The 18,604-nt window shown below is 40.0% G+C and overlaps 1 protein-coding gene across 1 annotated transcript in view; it reads left to right on the forward strand.

The window, feature by feature from the left end:
• The first annotated feature begins 346 nt into the window (after positions 1–346).
• The window catches only part of sh2d4ba (SH2 domain containing 4Ba), a 155,440-nt gene continuing 137,182 nt past the window's right edge, over positions 347–18,604 (forward strand). Inside the window, exon 1 of the mRNA XM_087279185.1 lies at positions 347–533. The gene's annotated coding sequence lies outside the window, so the exon portion shown is untranslated. The remainder of the gene's footprint in view (positions 534–18,604) is intronic.

Here is an 18,604-nt window from a genome sequence, read left to right on the forward strand (position 1 = left end):
GTACAGGTGTTTTACAGGAGATCAACAAAGGATCTCCAGTAAAACTTTCCTCTAGCATAAATTTTCCTTTTAAATGGAAAAATTTGACGCACGTACCTATTGATACATTTCTTATGCAACAGACTAACACCTTCTAAAAGCAAAGAAGAATGAACATTCACCGAGCTCCTTGGGTTAAATCTACAGTGACTTTTAACTAGGTAAACTAAACCGGGTGATGCTTTAACCACTTACAATTAAAAAAAAATTAATTCGAAAAGTTGGACCATCGTGCGCTTCGTCTCTGTGGATCTTCGGTCGCGACGTCATGAAGGTTAACTTTTGGGCACTTCTGCCGAAAGAGCGCACGCGCGCGCACAGCGTAACGTCAGCAAAAGACTGTTTGTTTGTTTGTTCCCGCCGGTCATGAGTCAGGTCCGCAGGCGGTGAGTAAATGCATAAATTACATTTCTGTTGTTTACAAGCGGCCGTAAGTGCGTAATGTAAACATCACGAACATGTTGTGAATCAAAAGCCTCCAGGAATGAACGTAGGCTAACGTTTTCAAAAAACATTAGAAATATAACTCTGTATTCCATGCTTGTTCCTAAACTGTTAGGCTATTTGAAGCTTTATTTATGTGTGTACAAATTTTAAACATAACTCATATTAAGTTAGGTCAAACTAACATCAAGTTCTTTGATGCAAATCTCTGATAAACTTTTGAACAGCGTTCTACACTGCTAATGTTAAGTAAACCTCACAAGCCATCTGTTATGTAGAAGAAAATTAGTATTCCAAACCTTGTTAACAGAGAAATAAAATGTGGTTCTTGTCCACTTTCAGTGGGAGTCCGTGCCAGATGGGAGTGGACATGTTTTGTTTGCTTCAGCTGTCAATTTGAGAAATAGCACAGTGCTACCAATTTTTATTCAGAGAGGATTTGGAGCTGCACACTGGTGCTTCTCCTTCGGTTCTTCGGCTGTTCCACCTTTCTCAGTTAAGGCTGCAGGCAGGTGCAGACAGGTGTGAAAGTCTCCAGGGGGATACAGGCACATCATTCTGTTAAAAGTAGATTTGGGCTGATAAACTTTCATTATCCAAAACTGTTTGTTTAGAGGTGCTAATATTGGGAGACTACAGGTTTGCGCATGGGTGTAAAACAGTTTTTGAGCTACATGGTGAAAGTTCAAGGAAGCAGATGTATTGGAGGCCCTGTTGCCACCTGATTTAGCATACAGTTCTATTACATCTGAACACAAATGGTGAGCTGATATGCATTATCATTTCCACCTTGGTATTAACATGCTTTCAAATGTGTCTTTTGTGACCACTTTTGCTCAGATCTCAAGACCAATCTGTACATCACTTCTGCAGGTTTTTAAAGTGATGTACAAATATACTATTGATTGGATTAACTTATGTTATGTGAATGTTATATTTTGGTAAAGCACATTGAGATATGAAACCTACTGATCTGATTATTTTATAATAGCCATCCTGTCAAATACATTTTTGACTCTGGAACTGATCAAATGTGGAGTTTTTACTACTAGTTTTTCTAATTTTAAAATGTAGAAAAATAATGTTTAAAAGAGCAAAACATCTTTTCATTGGACAGTAAGGTAAAAAATTAACATAGCTTAGGCTTGATAAATAAGACACATTTGTCATCACTTAGTTAAAATGGCTATAGTGTTTTCCAGTGTATCAGAATAAAAGAAAAATATTTAAGTGGCAAAGGTTCTAGTCCAAATATGTATGTGAATGACACACAAAGATAGATAAATCAGATTAGCGATGCTTAGCAGGAACTTTTACCAGGCCATACTGACAGTCACTTCAGGTTGGATACGTTATATATTGCCTACAACCAAAAGCAATGAACAATTAATTGCAGATGCAAGTTCAATTTCATGTCTGTTTGACATGGAGACCCCCTGAGGTTTAAAATAATAGTTGCTTAATATGATTTAAAATGATGGCACCACCCCGTGCAGGAGGCTTATTTTCCAAACACCCCTAGTGCAAATGTGGATATATTCAATAGGTGATCTGGATGCACAAGAGAAAATGCCTGTCAGGTTTTTGTGCAGCTACTGAATGAGGTGTTCAGTTCTGAAGGGTCGAGATGCAGCAGAGTTTATCTCACCAGCTCCAGCACACTAGTTTATATGTACCTGGTTGGTGCTAAACTTTGCCGGACAGTGTTTCCAAAGGGATAGATGTGAAAACCACTTGCCTGCCATATCAGTCTTTTAGGGGCTTGAACACTTTCCTCTTTGAGAGCCTAAAGGCCTGGGTATATTTCTTTATCAGCATTCTGCACCATCCCGTGCACAGCGATATCCGTATATAAAAAGAGTATGATTACCTTTGTGAGTGCTCTCTCTGTTGGGAAGATTGACTGTTTACAGATTCTCATGTTTGATATATGTCATTACACAACAGGACACTTGAGCTCCAGACTGTTATGAATACAATCCGCTCTATTTGCCAAGGCTGTGGATTAAAAATGTAGCATTAATATTCAGGTTCTTGTGCAGACTGATGATTTCTTAAAGCTAGTAAAACGATGTAAAGAGCACATGTTATGTTTTGGTAAAACACAGTGAGATATGAATACCTTCTGATCTGAATATTTTATGAAAGCCACCCTGTTAAATACATTTTTGATGACCTCTGGAACTGATCAAATGTGGATCAAGTTATTACTATAGTTTTTCTGCTTTTAAAATGTAGAAAACTAACGTTTGAGAGCAAAAACATCTTTTTAATACACAGTAAGTTAAAAAATGAACATGGCTTAGGATTGATAAAAAAGACACCCTTGTCATCACTTAGATAAAATGGCTATAGTGTTTTCCAGTGTAATATTTAAGTGGCAAAGCTCCTAGTCTAAATATGTATGTGAATGACATGTAAAGAAATATGGAATCAGATCAGCGATGCTAAGCAGGAGCTTTTACCAGGCCACACCGACAGTCCTTTCTGGTTGGATACCTTATATGTTGCCTACAACTAAAAGCAATGAACAGCTAGTAAAGAGTACAAAAAATAACTAAAACATTGAGTAAAGGTACAGATTCCTTACAGTAAATATGACTCCATTACCAGTCATAAGTCACCAATTTCAATTACATCTTGTTGTAATTACATGTTTTATAGAAATAAAATCAACACCTCAATACTGCAGTAAACATCTAAAGACAGTTAAACTCGAGTGCTAGAAAAGAGCATAAGAAAAAAAGGTCACTTAAATTATGTACAATTAAAACAATATTCAGTAAAATGAATAGCCTACACTCAAAATGGATGTTGTGGATTTAGCTACATCTGCAGCAGTTAAGTCAAATCATATTTATTTTTTAGAGCTTTTATACAGGATGGTGTCACAACTCAAAGATGACGAAGGAACCCAAGTGCAAGTGACAGTTTTATTAACGCACACAAAGATAACACAGAGAGACTGGGTGGCTGGAAGTCGAAGGTCATAGAAGCAAATATTCACAGTAAACAGAGAATCAAGAGTTCATCAGGAAGAACCTCAATCTCCGTCAACAGAGCGTATCAAAAGTTCATCGGGGAGCACTCCAATCTCCGTCAACAGAGCGAATCAAAAGATCATCGGAGGAGAAACTTCAACCAGCACACTAACCAGCGAACTCAACGGGGAGAGCCTGACAAAGGACACAGAGACAAGTGAGGACAACGAACTGACAAGGTGAGACAGGAACGCTGAACATTTATAGCCACAGTAAATGCGCTACACCTGGAGCGCAATAATCAGCTGAGCGGTGCTAGGCGACCGATGACCATGATCATGTGACCGCCCAGCTGATAACATGAAAACAACAACAACACCGACAGCCACGCGACTCACACAAACACAGAGACAAACGCAGACACACACCGCAAACACAAATAAACAATTCGCACCACGCAGACACATCATAGAAGAGCAGATAGATCCACAACCGTGACATTACCCTCTCCCCTAGGGACGCCTCCTGGCGTCCCCAGACGAGCCTACCTGGCGATTGTAATCATCGATAAGAGAGTGATCCAGTATGTCCCCGGCCGGAACCCAACTTCTCTCCTCAGGACCGTAACCTTCCCAATCCACCAAGTACTGAAATCCTCGTCCCCTCCGTCTAGAGTCCAGAATGCGCTTAACCGAATAAGCAGTCTCCCCATCTACGAGGCGCGGCGGGGGGGGAACTGGTGTGTGCGGATTAATTGCCGTATGAAAAACGGGCTTTATTTTAGATACATGAAACACGGGATGAATTCTCCTGTACGCTGGAGGTAATTTGAGGCGGACTGCCACAGGATTAATGATTTTAGTGACAGTAAAAGGGCCAATAAATTTAGGAGCTAACTTATTACAAACGGTGCGGAGAGGAATGTTTTTAGATGAAAGCCACACTTTTTGACCGACAACGTAAACGGGAGGCTTAGACCGGTGGCGATCGGCTTTAGCCTTAGTGCGCTCCCCCACCTGGAGGAGGGTCTGTCTGGCCCTGTTCCAGGTGCGGCGGCACCTCTGGACAAAGGCGTGAACGGAGGGGACCGCGACTTCGGATTCCAGACTGGGAAAAACTGGTGGCTGGTAACCTAGACTACACTGAAACGGAGAGAGGCCCGTAGCCGACACTGGTAACGAATTATGTGCGTACTCCACCCACGAAAGTTGCTGACTCCAAGAGGAAGGATTCTGCGAAACCAAACATCGCAATGTGCGCTCAAGATCCTGATTGGCTCTCTCGGTCTGACCGTTACTCTGGGGATGAAAACCAGAAGAAAGACTAACAGTAGCCCCCAATAAACGACAGAATTCTCTCCAAAATTTAGAGACAAACTGAGGCCCCCTGTCAGAAACCACGTCTGTCGGGAGGCCATGAATGCGAAAGACGTGATCAATGACAGCAACCGCTGTCTCTCTGGCTGAAGGTAATTTGGGCAGAGGGACAAAATGAGCAGCCTTCGAGAACCTGTCCACCACGGTTAAAACCACCGTGTTGCCGTTAGAAGATGGAAGACCCGTAACAAAATCTAGCGAGATGTGTGACCAGGGTCTCGAAGGTACTGACAGCGGTTGAAGGAGTCCAGCAGGTGGGCGATTGGAAGTCTTAGAAGCGGCACAGACAGAGCAAGCCAAAACAAAATCGCGCACATCACGAGCCATTACTGGCCACCAGAATCTTTGTTTAATAACAAATAATGTGCGACTCACCCCCGGATGACAGGCTACCTTGGAGGAATGACCCCACCGGATAACGTCGGACCGAAGATCCTCTGGCACAAATAATCGACTCGGCGGGCATCCGATCGGGGGCGTTACCCCATCCAGGGCTGTGCGAACCCGCGACTCGATCTCCCAAGAAATATTCGCCACAAAAACCCTCTGCGGAAGCACCGGATCTGGAGATGACGTACGATCCGAGCGATCAAAAAGACGAGATAACGCATCAGGTTTGATGTTCTTAGAACCAGGTCTGTACGAGATTGAAAAATTAAATCGTCCGAAAAATAATGCCCACCGAGCCTGCCTAGAGTTTAGTCTCTTGGCAGCTTTGATGTACTCAAGATTCTTATGATCGGTCCAAACGATAAAAGGCACCCCAGAACCTTCCAACCAATGTCGCCACTCCTCCAACGCAAGCTTGACGGCCAGCAACTCTCGATTACCAATGTCGTAATTTCTTTCTGCAGCAGATAAACGATGTGAGAAATACGCGCAGGGATGAATCTTGCCGTCCAAGGCAGAGCGCTGGGACAGGATGGCTCCGACCCCCACCTCGGACGCATCGACCTCCACCACAAACTGCCGAGAAGGATCAGGGGCTATAAGAATCGGGGCTGAAACGAAGCAACCCTTCAGTTTTGAAAATGCAGCCTCGGCTGCGTTAGACCACCTGAACGGTGTCTTGGAGGAGGTCAAATTAGTCAGAGGTGCGGCGAGCTGGCTGAAATTGCGAATAAAACGCCGGTAAAAATTGGCAAAGCCCAGGAACCTCTGCAGGGCCTTACGGGAATCTGGGGTTGGCCAATTTACCACAGCCTGAATCTTCTCTGGATCCATGCGCATCCCCTCGACCGACACGATATGCCCCAAAAACTGAACCGACTGTGCATGAAACACGCATTTCTCCGCCTTGACATAAAGCCCATTCTCTAACAGCCTCTGCAACACTCGCCTGACGTGCTGAACATGTTCCTGGAGAGAGTGAGAAAAAATCAGAATGTCATCCAGGTAGACATAGATAAACTGATCTATCATATCTCTCAACACATCATTGACGAGTGCCTGGAAAACCGCCGGAGCGTTAGAAAGGCCGAAGGGCAGAACGCAGTACTCAAAATGCCCTCTAGGGGTGTTAAACGCGGTCTTCCACTCATCCCCGGGTCTTATGCGAACCAAATGATAAGCATTGCGGAGATCTAATTTTGTGAAAAAGTTCGCCCCCTGCAGGCGCTCGAAGGCTGAAGACATCAACGGCAAAGGATACGTATTCTTAACCGTGATGCTGTTCAGCCCTCGATAGTCAATGCACGGACGAAGAGAACCATCCTTCTTTTTCACAAAAAAAAATCCCGCCCCCGCCGGTGAAGAAGACGGGCGGATGATCTTGGCTGCTAGAGAATCAGAAATATATTTCTCCATAGCCTCCCTCTCTGGAACAGACAGCGAATATAACTTGCCCTTAGGCGGAGACGTACCTGGCAATAAATCTATAGCACAGTCATAGGGACGGTGAGGAGGTAGAGAAGCAGCCCGAGACTTACTGAACACTCTCTTCAGGTCGTGGTACTCACGAGGCACGTTTGACAGATCCACCTGCTCCTCCTGAAACACAGAACAAGGAACATTAGGACAGGCAGACAATAAACAAGATTCATGACAGCTCTCACTCCAGGAAAAAACTGCATTATGACCCCAATTAATGTGAGGTTTATGTAAGACTAACCACGGATGTCCCAAAATAACAGAAGTATCAATGGTGTCAGTGAGAAAAAATGTAATGAGTTCAGTGTGATTTCCAGAAGTAATGAGTCTTATGGGAGCAGTAATGTGTGTGATGGTCGGAAGAGACAATCCACTAAGAGCGTGCACCGCTATTGGAGAGGAAAGAGGAAAAATAGGGATCTTCAGACTGTTCGCTAATTTAGAATCAATAAAATTCCCCTCGGCTCCGGAGTCGATGAGGGCGTGGCATGTGTGAGAAGTGGAGTTAAAACACAGTTTAATAGGTAAGAAAGTCATATTAGCAGAGTTCTTTTTAGGCATAATTTCACCCACCAATAAACTCTTACCCATAGATGGCTTATCATTCTTGGCCGGACAAAAAGCCACAAAATGACCCCCAACTCCACAGTACATACACAAACCCCCAGAACGGCGACGACGTCTCTCCTCAGCAGAAAGACGAAACCTTCCCATCTGCATGGGTTCGGGCTCCGATTCAGGGGGCGTTGCCTCTTGAAAACAGGTCTGCGAAGCCAGGCGCTGAAGACGGGGCTCCTTGTGAAGATGTCTGCGTTGGAGACGATTGTCCACTCTAACAGCCAGATTAATGAGACCTTCGAGTGTTTTCGGCAACTCCAGCGCGTAGATCTCGTCCTTGATGTGCTCCGCTAATCCATGAAAAAACATGTCCCACTGCGCCTCGCTGTTCCAGCCACACTCCGCTGCCAGCGTACGAAACTCAATTGAATAGTCCACAACGCTCTGATCTCCCTGATGGAGCTCTGCCAGCTTTCTGGACGCCTCTCTGCCCGAAGCCGCTTGATCAAACACCACTTTAAGTTCTTCTGAAAAGGCTTTGAAGGTGTTACAACAGGGATTCTTGTTCTCCCAAACCGTTGTTCCCCATAATGCCGCTTTACCTGTTAGCAGATTGATCAAAAAGGCTACTTTGCTCTGCTCGCTGGGAAAAGACGAGGGCTGGAGAGCGATGTATAGCGAACATTTTGCCAGGAAGGCTCGACATAAATGGGGTTCGCCCGCGTAACTCTGCGGCGGAGGTAGTCGTGGTTCGGTGGAGCGGGTTTCGATAACAGCTGGGCTGGCTGGTGGATTAACAGGAGGAGGTGGCTGAGCGGATCCGGCAGCGAGACCCGTGCTGAGACGCTGGACTTGAGTGGTGAGTTCGGAGACCTGGTTAACAAGCGCTTGAATGGCCTGACTGGTTACCTTCATCTGTTGGTCTTGATGGTCTAGGCGAGCGATGCTGCGAGACAGGATCTCCTGAACTTCCGATGTACTTGCTGGGTCCATAGTGGTCAGTTCGTTCTGTCACAACTCAAAGATGACGAAGGAACCCAAGTGCAAGTGACAGTTTTATTAACGCACACAAAGATAACACAGAGAGACTGGGTGGCTGGAAGTCGAAGGTCATAGAAGCAAATATTCACAGTAAACAGAGAATCAAGAGTTCATCAGGAAGAACCTCAATCTCCGTCAACAGAGCGTATCAAAAGTTCATCGGGGAGCACTCCAATCTCCGTCAACAGAGCGAATCAAAAGATCATCGGAGGAGAAACTTCAACCAGCACACTAACCAGCGAACTCAACGGGGAGAGCCTGACAAAGGACACAGAGACAAGTGAGGACAACGAACTGACAAGGTGAGACAGGAACGCTGAACATTTATAGCCACAGTAAATGCGCTACACCTGGAGCGCAATAATCAGCTGAGCGGTGCTAGGCGACCGATGACCATGATCATGTGACCGCCCAGCTGATAACATGAAAACAACAACAACACCGACAGCCACGCGACTCACACAAACACAGAGACAAACGCAGACACACACCGCAAACACAAATAAACAATTCGCACCACGCAGACACATCATAGAAGAGCAGATAGATCCACAACCGTGACAGATGGACTGTGTCAAAGCACTTTCACAAAATAAACAAGGGCATACCATATACCCAACTATGTTGACAGATCAAATTCTGGAAGAAAGCTGCTTTTAAAGAAACATGGTCATTATGTAGCACAAGTTGGTTTAGTAGGGTGGTGCAGTGCCACAATGGGTAGCGCTGTCACCTCACAGCATGAAGGTCACTGGTTCGAGTCTCAGCTGGGTCAGTTGGCATTTCTGTCTGAAGTTTGCATGTTCCCCATGAGTTTGCGTGGCTTTACTTTGAGTGCTCTAGTTTCCCCCACAAGTCCAAAGACATGCACTAGGGCTGTCTACTAGCCAATTGAGTGCGTACACTTTCCTTCTGCCCAATCAGAATTGCGCAACCGAACTATGAGGAACGGCCACAAAAAAAAAAAAAAAAAAACAGGAAAGTGCAGAGAAGTACAGTAGGATGATAGCGTCTCCCGCTTCAGAAGCAATAATAGACAAATTAATATCAAAGAAAAACAGGACATTGGTAATATGGGAATATTTTGGTTTCAATGTAAAAAAAAAATAAAGTAAAATGTTTTGATAACTTTGTGTATTTCTCATGCATTCACGGCTCGCGATGCAGGTATGTGCGTCATCTGAAGTGACTAACTGTAATGTACTATAAAAATAGAATTTGTCATTTATATGTAGATGGATTAGTTGCAGAGTTTCAAAGCAGCTCACCGATTTAAATGCTTCTAATTGGATATTACGTCATTCAGTGTGACTATGCGCTTAACTTTACAGAGAGCTACAAACTACTGTTTGCTTTAAGAACATGTTAACAAATTTAGTTACAAACTAGCTAGTAGTTACAAAGCCCCTAGTGTGGACTTTATCTTCCAGTTTAAAAAAGGACTTACGAACGCCTGGTGCAACTCTACCCAGGAGATAGCTAATGCCATAACTCACTATACCTTGCTAAAGACAAGGTGCTTTTTAATGCAGTGACCAAAGAGGAATAAAAAGAAAAACTCATCTAAATCAAAGACTATAAAATACACAAGACATGTCACTTGTATACTTGAATGGGGGAAAAGTGTAACTGTCAATATGGGAAATGAAGCCCTGCCTTCTAGTACAAAAGCCAATCAGCGATTGATATAGAATGACAATTCTCCGGAGGAGTGGTTCGGACCAGACGCAAGTTTCTGCAGATTTTGTGTAACACGAACATTTAGAAATGAACCTAAATAGACAGTTGTTGTTTAATTGTATTGGTTATTTGTAATATGAAATGTATTCGTTTGCTTGGAAAGTAGTTTTGGAGAATTTGATGTTTCCCCATTCAAACAGAATGCCAAAGCATACTGTCCGAGAAGCGTTTCAAAGGTGGCCGCCAAGTAAAATGACTTGCCTTAAAGGGACTTTGTCTAAATGCAGAATAGGAGATGTACACTTCTGTCTCGCACCTATTTTAGCCATTTTGTACGTGTAACGTGATGATATTTTTTGTAGCGTCTGTGATAGTTATTTTGTTTTAGACAACATAAGCTACAGAAAGGCTCTTATCAGCCATGTTAGTTTGCTGAATCTTCTGTGTTTTTATAATTATTATTTTTTGTTTGTATAACAAGCTACACTATCTCCCTAATTTGAGTTTAACTTGTTTACAGAAAGGTAAGGTCATTTCATTTGTGATTATGGTTTTCTCTAAAGAAAAAAAAATGAGTGTTAATTTCTGAATATTTAAAAACAAATTTGAATAAATGTGTAAGTTAATATATTTTCAGTTTCTTTTTTTTTAACTAACACTAAGTAGTCAGTAAGAAGCTATGATACAAATTATTGAGCTGAAGTTTGACTACAAAATTAAATCGCTAATCAAAACAACAACGCAATATCTGTTAAAAAAAATCACAATTAGAATTAGGGACTGAGCCAAAAAAAATTTATGAATGAAGTTGACTATAAGCAGTCCTGCTATTCGCTTGTTATTTTTGAGGCATTGAAAAGACTGTTTCTAAGTTCAACTACAAGCATCTACTGATTTAAATGGAGAAAACCAATTCAAAACTCATAAGCCATATCAAACATTAAAACAGCAAATATTTTACCAAATCATGGTGTCACTACAGTCTCTTAGCTTGTTGCATCCCAAACAGCAATATTTTAATGATTTGTAAAAGATGAATTACTTTCTATCCATCATTATGTACAGGGCTTTACATTAACTTTTTTGATCACCAGCCACTGTGGCTATAGATTTCCAACATTACTAGCCATTCGCCATTTTCACTAGCCACACTTTTGTTGTTTAGAAAATATATTTTATATGTATAAATGTGACTTTAACATGCTAAAATTACTTGATTTAGATGTTGTGTTGTCCACATGTCTCCTCATTCATTTAACTTTTTGTGTATTGTTTATGAGCTTGCTCAGTGTGCATGACCAAATGGGTTGTTTCGCAATGCAATTAGTTTTTTATTTCACATGACTTTTTTAGGGCTCAAAATTAAGAATTTACCAAAATTATCTCTGATCACACCAAAAATGTATAATTATTTCATTGCCACAAATTTTAAATCTGTCAAAACAAGCAAAATATACCTGCACGTGTACTTATTATTCAACAATTTTTTTTTCTTTATGTATTTAAAATATGCACAGTTATCTGTCCTGGGCTAATGGTCCCAGATCAGCAGTTAACATAAATGGGGAGTTAATCTCCTGTTAAGGCAATGTAATTGTAAAGGATGATAATTAAACTATATTAACAAAAATAACTGTAAGCAAAAGAAAGCAGGTAAAAACATACTGTGTGTGATAATAAAAGAATGACCACGTGCACACAGTTAATATTAGGTCTGTTAATCATTTGTTCAAAGAATAATTAAAACGAAAGCAGTGACTGCTGCTGCTTACAAAAGGATGTATGTATATATATTTTTTTCAATCTTGAGCTCTTGAAAGCAGCAGGACTATGGGTGCACAAGCATTTTTGTCTATTCTATTTCAAAGTGAACCGATCGCACAAGTTGCGCTTCCTCTACACACGGTTGTTTTGCACAAGTATTCGGGAGCATGTGTGCTTTTTAACAATCGCGCGCATCACATCACTTTAAAGGGGCTGATAATTTTGTCCCAAAAATGTTTTTTAAATTTAAAACTGCTTTTATTCTAGCCGAAAAAACAAAAAGACTTTCTCCAGAAGAAAAAATATTATCAGACATACTGTGAAAATTTCCGTCATTCCATCACATCATTTAGCATGCCAGATATCTCGCAGGCATCGGCGACTCATCTGCGATTCTCTCAGATCGCGTCTTTGATAGTTCATACTGTGTGATTGTCACTCACCTGCACGAGCAGAGATTTGCCTGTGATTTCAGGCATTTGTCGGTGGTTTCTCAAAAATCTGTCGGCGAGCCAAAATCGGGGCTAAAATCACGCAGTCTGAACTAGGCATTAGGGAGTAAGTTTTTCATTTCCAAAGGAGGCTCGCGACTTGCACAACACGCACATGTTGTGCAAGCGGCGCACACATGAACCACACGCATTTTCCAGTCGTACCTAGTTAGAAACACCTGAACTTTTCCGAATGCCGCAAGGGCACCGCAATTCATGCAAGTAGAACTAACCAATCTGCTTTAAACTTTGTACAGAATACACATTTCAGTAAAAATGGCAGACTAATTACCTCAGACAGACACAGTTTACCCAAATACTGTAGCTCTTTTTACTTTTTTCCGTAAACTTGCATTGTAGCTGCAACAATGCTTGATGATTATGAGATGCCTAATTATGAGAGAAGCAAGGAAGAGGCCAAAGTCCATTGAAAGGAGCTGATCACACCAAACGCTTTTTGCAATAAGAGTAGAGGTGTGAATTTACACTAGTCTAACAGTTCTGTTCCGCTACGATTATCATGCCATCGATTCGGTTCAATTTGATATCTCGGTGCATTGACGATGCTTTCCATACAGTTTTTTTTTTTTTTCAGCACAGCAATTCTTGTATTAAAATTTATATACTATTTGTAACACAGTTTTGTCCTTTAATACAAAAGTCATATAAACTGTACCCTTAAACAACATGGGCATTTATAGAAAATAAACAAATATAAATATCCCGCTCGCTTTCTGAGCCTTGTCTACCAAGTTCTTTGATTAGTCACACGCTCAACAGAAAGGGTTGCTATTCGCTCTTACACGCTGGCGCTCTTCACAGATGAGTAATACTGATAAACGGCAGCTGCGATCACAGCTGATCCATGATAGACACTGTGGAGAAAACTATGCAGACACACGCCTGTGTCTGAATCCAGAAGCATCGCTGTAACAGCCAAGAGGAGAGGAAAAGTCATGGCAGCAGGTCAAATGTGCCACAGTGAGAGAGAGAAATGGAGTTTACTTCCATTCTCTCAATTGCAATGAAGTAGGGGCTTCTGCTGTAAGTGCAATACAATCTCTCGGCAATTCGTAACTTTTTGATTTAGTGGCTAATTCGTCTGAATTTGTACGATCTAATTTGTGCAATTTAGTACGATTTGCTTATCCCCCAGTGGCGGTTGGGTTTAGGGGTGGGGTTAGGTGCCACGCCTCTTTTTAAAAATCGTACAATTTCGTATGACTGATCTCACAAAACGTAAACTGGCAAAACGTAAAATACTTTTGTTTTCTCATGAGATCAGGCTGATAAGTGTCAGTGAAAGACTAACCTGCAAACACACACACAGGGAAATTGTGCACATTTTCTACATTTTTAAGTAGTTAGAGCGTTTTACACACGTGCTCGCCTCCCTCACCATAGTAAGCTACGGCAACATAGCGTATATGAGATAAATGACCTCAGTACATAATAACTGGTTATGATTATTATTAAACCCATACCGTATTGTCCACCTCTGCATCACGGTGCACCAAGGAAACAATAAATATACGCAGCTGATTCAGTCGTTGCCTAGCGACATAAAATGTGCACTACGCTTCTTTTTTCTTGTCAACAAAAAAGGCAGTGTGGTGCGCCTCGCATTTTTGTAACGTAAAAGCGCATTCAGTGTGATCGGCTCCTCAACAGTCAAGGAATCCACGCGCTTGTCACTTCAGGTCAGAATAACAACACATACAAAAATGATGGCTAGCAGTGAGGAGATTGTGAATAAATTTTAAAAAAAGTATTTAAGGATGTCGCCTGAGTGGCTTTTTGGTTTCTTTTCTTGTGCATCCCAGCCATTAGCTCTCATATCTGAAAGATTTTGTAGCATAGGGCGTAATACAGTCATTCAACTTCACAATTTGAAATGTTGCAATATGCATTAAAAAAATGTTCATTTGTTTGTTTACTTGAAAGCTCAGATTTGATTAATAATTTTGATAATTTGTGTTGTTGACAGAGATTGAGGTGTACGTTATCATTATTATTGACACCTTAAAGTTTGCTTTTATTGTTCAGTATTTACGCTTTTCATTTGTACACTCTTTCCCAGAGATGGGTTGTGGCTGGAAAGGCATTCAATGCGTAAGAACTTGCTGAATAAGTTGCCTGTTCATTCTGCTGTGGCGACTCCGGATTAATAAAAGGGACTAAGCCAAAAAGAAAGTGAATTAATGAATGAATTGTACACACTTTGTAACATTTTATTAATCATGTTTAAGAGTCTCTTCAACACTTATGTTTATTTTATTTAAAAATAAAGTGATTAAATAAAAACACAAATCCTTATATTCCTGAATGTATTGTTAAAAAAATCAGTAATTATCGAAATCGAATGATATGATGTTTGATGTCGATATCAAACTGGATTTTTTTTTTTTCCAAAAGCCCAGCCTTGAAGGTCAGAAATGTTACAAAAAAATTTCAGTTCATGGGTGAAATATCTCTTTAGTTTAAGTTTGCTGAAATGTTACATTTTGGGTGGGTAAATCAAATATTCAATAATGAAAATGCATTTAAGATTACTAATTTAGTAAACTAATTTATTAAAGATGAAGAACTCTTTATAAAATGCCACTTTCGTATGTAAAAACTCTGTAAGCAAGGGTATTTTTTACTGTTGTTTGTTATGTATTTACTCTTTAAACTAGTCAAAAGGCAAACTGTTCTTTCACAACTGTTGTGATTGATACTATAAAGCTACAGTGTCACGTGTCATTTAACCTGTCGATTCAGTGGCTATTCCTTCAACTGCGCTGTGCTTGCCACAGTTTTTTTTTTTATCTCTGCACAACTGAGAACAAGAGCAAACACAAACCTCTCTCATTTCCTTGTCACACTGTGGTCAGGCCAAAAAGACAGCATGGCTCAGACCTTTTTGACAGCAAAAATAGTATATCTTATCCCGCTCGTTTTCTTATCCACCTCCTATCGAATGCAAAAGCAGTTTTCTTGTTGATAACTATCCATTTGAGAGTCATCAGACATCACTCATGTATCTGAAGCACAAACTGTGAATGCAGTACTTATATTCCAAATCTCTGTTACAAGGTCAGAAAAAAAGCTATTTATTTATGACAGATCATACACTTTTTTTTTAAGGTGTGTCAAAATCCTTACAAAAAAACATTTTAAGTTGTCAAGAAAAAATTGACCTCTAATGTAAATTAATGTAAAATAAAAAAGAGAATAGACAAAGAGGCAATATTGGGGACAGTGTTATTCTTCAAATAAACAATTAATCCACAATTATAAAAAAAAAATCAAATCACAATGCCTTGTGTACTCTACAAAAGTCTACAGTATATCACCACCTAACAGCCTTGGAGCTCCAGCCAGGTCTGTCTCGAATGGTTTATACATTATTTGCAAAAATCAATTTCTCTACGGAGAAAGTCAATGGGATTTTTATTTCCAAAACCCAGCAGTCGCACTCTGTCTTTTTTGATCTGCTAAAATTTTGGCTGCGCCCCACAATCGAAGCACTATAAATAACGCTGTGAACCGAGCTGCCCCCTCAAAATCATTTTCATAAAACTGTTTCATTTTTCATTCAATAACATCTCCCCTTGCCTTTATGAGGCAGAGTTCATAAAATCATAAACTGTGCAGCACTCAGAGTCAAGATTTAACCCAATTTATGAGTAAAGAAGCCTATCTATCAACCCATTAGCTCTCGATTAGGTCAAAATATGGAACATCAATTTTGAAAATTTGTGTATATACACATATATTAGAGGTTTGGCGTAAAGTCACACAGAGGTTGCTATAAAAACATAAACCTCAAGCATCGTCCTGTCAAGTTGTTACCAAAAAAATGTCAATACTTACATTTAAATTAGAATTTCTGTTTAAATTTAGATTGAAGGCAAAAGTCATTCCAACCTGCTTGAGTGACAGTCAGAGAGTCAAAAAGATTAATAATTTGAAAAATACATTTTCAATATGCTCTGTCAATATGTAATTATTTTTATCTTAAAATGTCACACTTTTTTTTTAATGTCCCACTATTTGTATGCAGTTCTGCGCTGTTGTTTTGGATGTCACAGTAATATCTCTCCAGGTGGAAGGAAATGTCATAAGCAGTGAAGCCTGAGGTGCTGCTGAAGGCTGCTGTAAATCACAAACTCTTTGTAATGCATCTGCATTCTTAGGTTTGAACAGGAAAGGGAAATAAACTGAGAGAAGAGAAGCAGTGGCAATATGAGCAGAAAGGTCTTGAGGAGATCTGAGACTATTATTAAGTCTTCTGTCCAGAGCATCAACACTTTTGAGCATACATTTGCATTTAAACCAAGTACAATGTTATGAATTGTCCTTTTCTTTATTAAATATTCGCAACTCTCATGACAAGGAGGCAATACAAAATATTGCTGACTCTCAACTTTAGTTTTGTTTCAACAGGAATCCTCAGGGAACGATTTTACTTCTTTTTTTTCTTAAAGTTGAATCTCCTTAATAAAGTTTTTTTTTTTTTTTGAACTTGATGGTGTAATTTAAGGGCAAATGGGGTTTAAATGTGCCATTTGTTGGTAATGTACAAAAGTCTATCTAAATAAAACATGCTCTTGACAAAGGTGGCACAATAAAAATGCTATCGAAAGGCCCTCAGGGTAAGCCACTGAATCAATACTAAAGCAAAAAAAAGTCAGTAAAGAAATCGATAGTTCTTGATAGGGAGAAATATGTTTCTGTTAGATGTGCTAGTGCATGGATGAAAGTGGCAGCACTTATAACATGGGACAGGTAAAGAGCTGAAACCAAGATGATAATCATATAATGAGTTGAAAAAAGTCATACTGAGAGACAATGGTTACAAGCTCAGAGGGAACGTAAGTGTGCTAGTTAAGTCTCTTTAGTAGTAAACTGGCATGAAGACACGTTTGATTTTTTTTTTCTTTAAACCACTAGAGGGCACAAAAATCACCTCAGCTCTTTCCTTAAATGGATAATTCACAGTAAAATGAAAATTATCTGTTAATTTGCTTGTACTTTACTCTCCATCTGGCCATCCAAAATGTATTGGACTTTTTTCTTTAGTCGAATATTAAAGATGTTATTTGACCTAAAACTGTGATTCTTGGAGATTGCAATTGAAGTCGGTGGCTATCGAAACTTTGAGATTGAAAAAACATATGTATGCAAAACAAAGTATTGTAAAATGAAACCACTTGCCTTTGCAAAAAAAAATTGTTCATATATAATTTCAAAAGCTGTCGTTGTGATTTATCGCAATTAAAAGACTGAAACTTGGCTATTGAAATGTAAAATGTAAATTAATGTAAACTCAAGACAAAGAAAATATTTAAATTTAAAATATGAGTGTTTATTATAATATTTTTGTTTAAATTGTAACACAGATTTCTTTACGTAAACAACATACCTGCAATAAACTATGAAGATCCTCAAACTGTTGTTTTGAAAGCAGAAATAAAACAGAAATAAAAACACTGGCATGTAAGTGTCATTCAATCAACAATCAATGCCAATAAAAAGCTTAACTTTTTACCACGTTGGATTCTAAGTAGACTGCAAAAAAATCCAAAATACAGGCATTGCAAATATGGAAATTGGAAATATATAATAATAAAGTAATGAATACATGCAACTGTACTCATTGAAAAGTTGTATTTCTGAGAGTTGAAAACTGATTATAAAGTAGAAACAATTTTGCTTCGTGCTTCTTTACATTCAGCCAGTAGCTGAGATAGACCACTCTGTTGACATTATCAGGGGATAATGTGGCCCTTTTCCATTAAATGATGTAACCTGAGAGTGATAACAGTTTCTCACAAGTAGGGTTGGGTACCGAAGTCCAGTGCCATACCTATGTCACCAGTATGCACCGGACCAAATCAGCATATGAATTTCGGTGCCACTGGTGCTGGGACAAGGACGTAAGAAGCATCAAGAGGTACATCAAAGGCACACATAGGTATGCGTTGTGTCACACTAAAGACTAATTCAGGGACTTTGGTCACCCAATCTCTTAACATTTAAATCTAAACAACGTTGAGGGATACCTTCACTGTTGGCGGTGTTCCTTCACATTCATCGACACGCATGATCCTGTTCATTAAATTTGCTTAAACTAACCGTATTTTACAAGGAATGATTCTGACACAGCAACATGGAGCACATGCTTTACAAAAGTTGCATGTAAGGGGGAAACACGTCAAACTTGTTGAAACATTTAAGGGCGCATGGAATCAACTTGAAGACTTGAATCTTCAACTTGAAGTTGAATATTTTGACAGCTTGCGACATCTGGCACTTTTACTCAGTACGTTTACAAGGACACCAATACTCTTATAGGATTTTAATATGATTAAGA

This window comes from Danio rerio, chromosome 13 (assembly GCF_052040795.2).
Source record: "Danio rerio strain M-AB ecotype USA chromosome 13, GRCz13ab, whole genome shotgun sequence".
NCBI classification, from domain to species: Eukaryota; Metazoa; Chordata; class Actinopteri; order Cypriniformes; family Danionidae; genus Danio; species Danio rerio.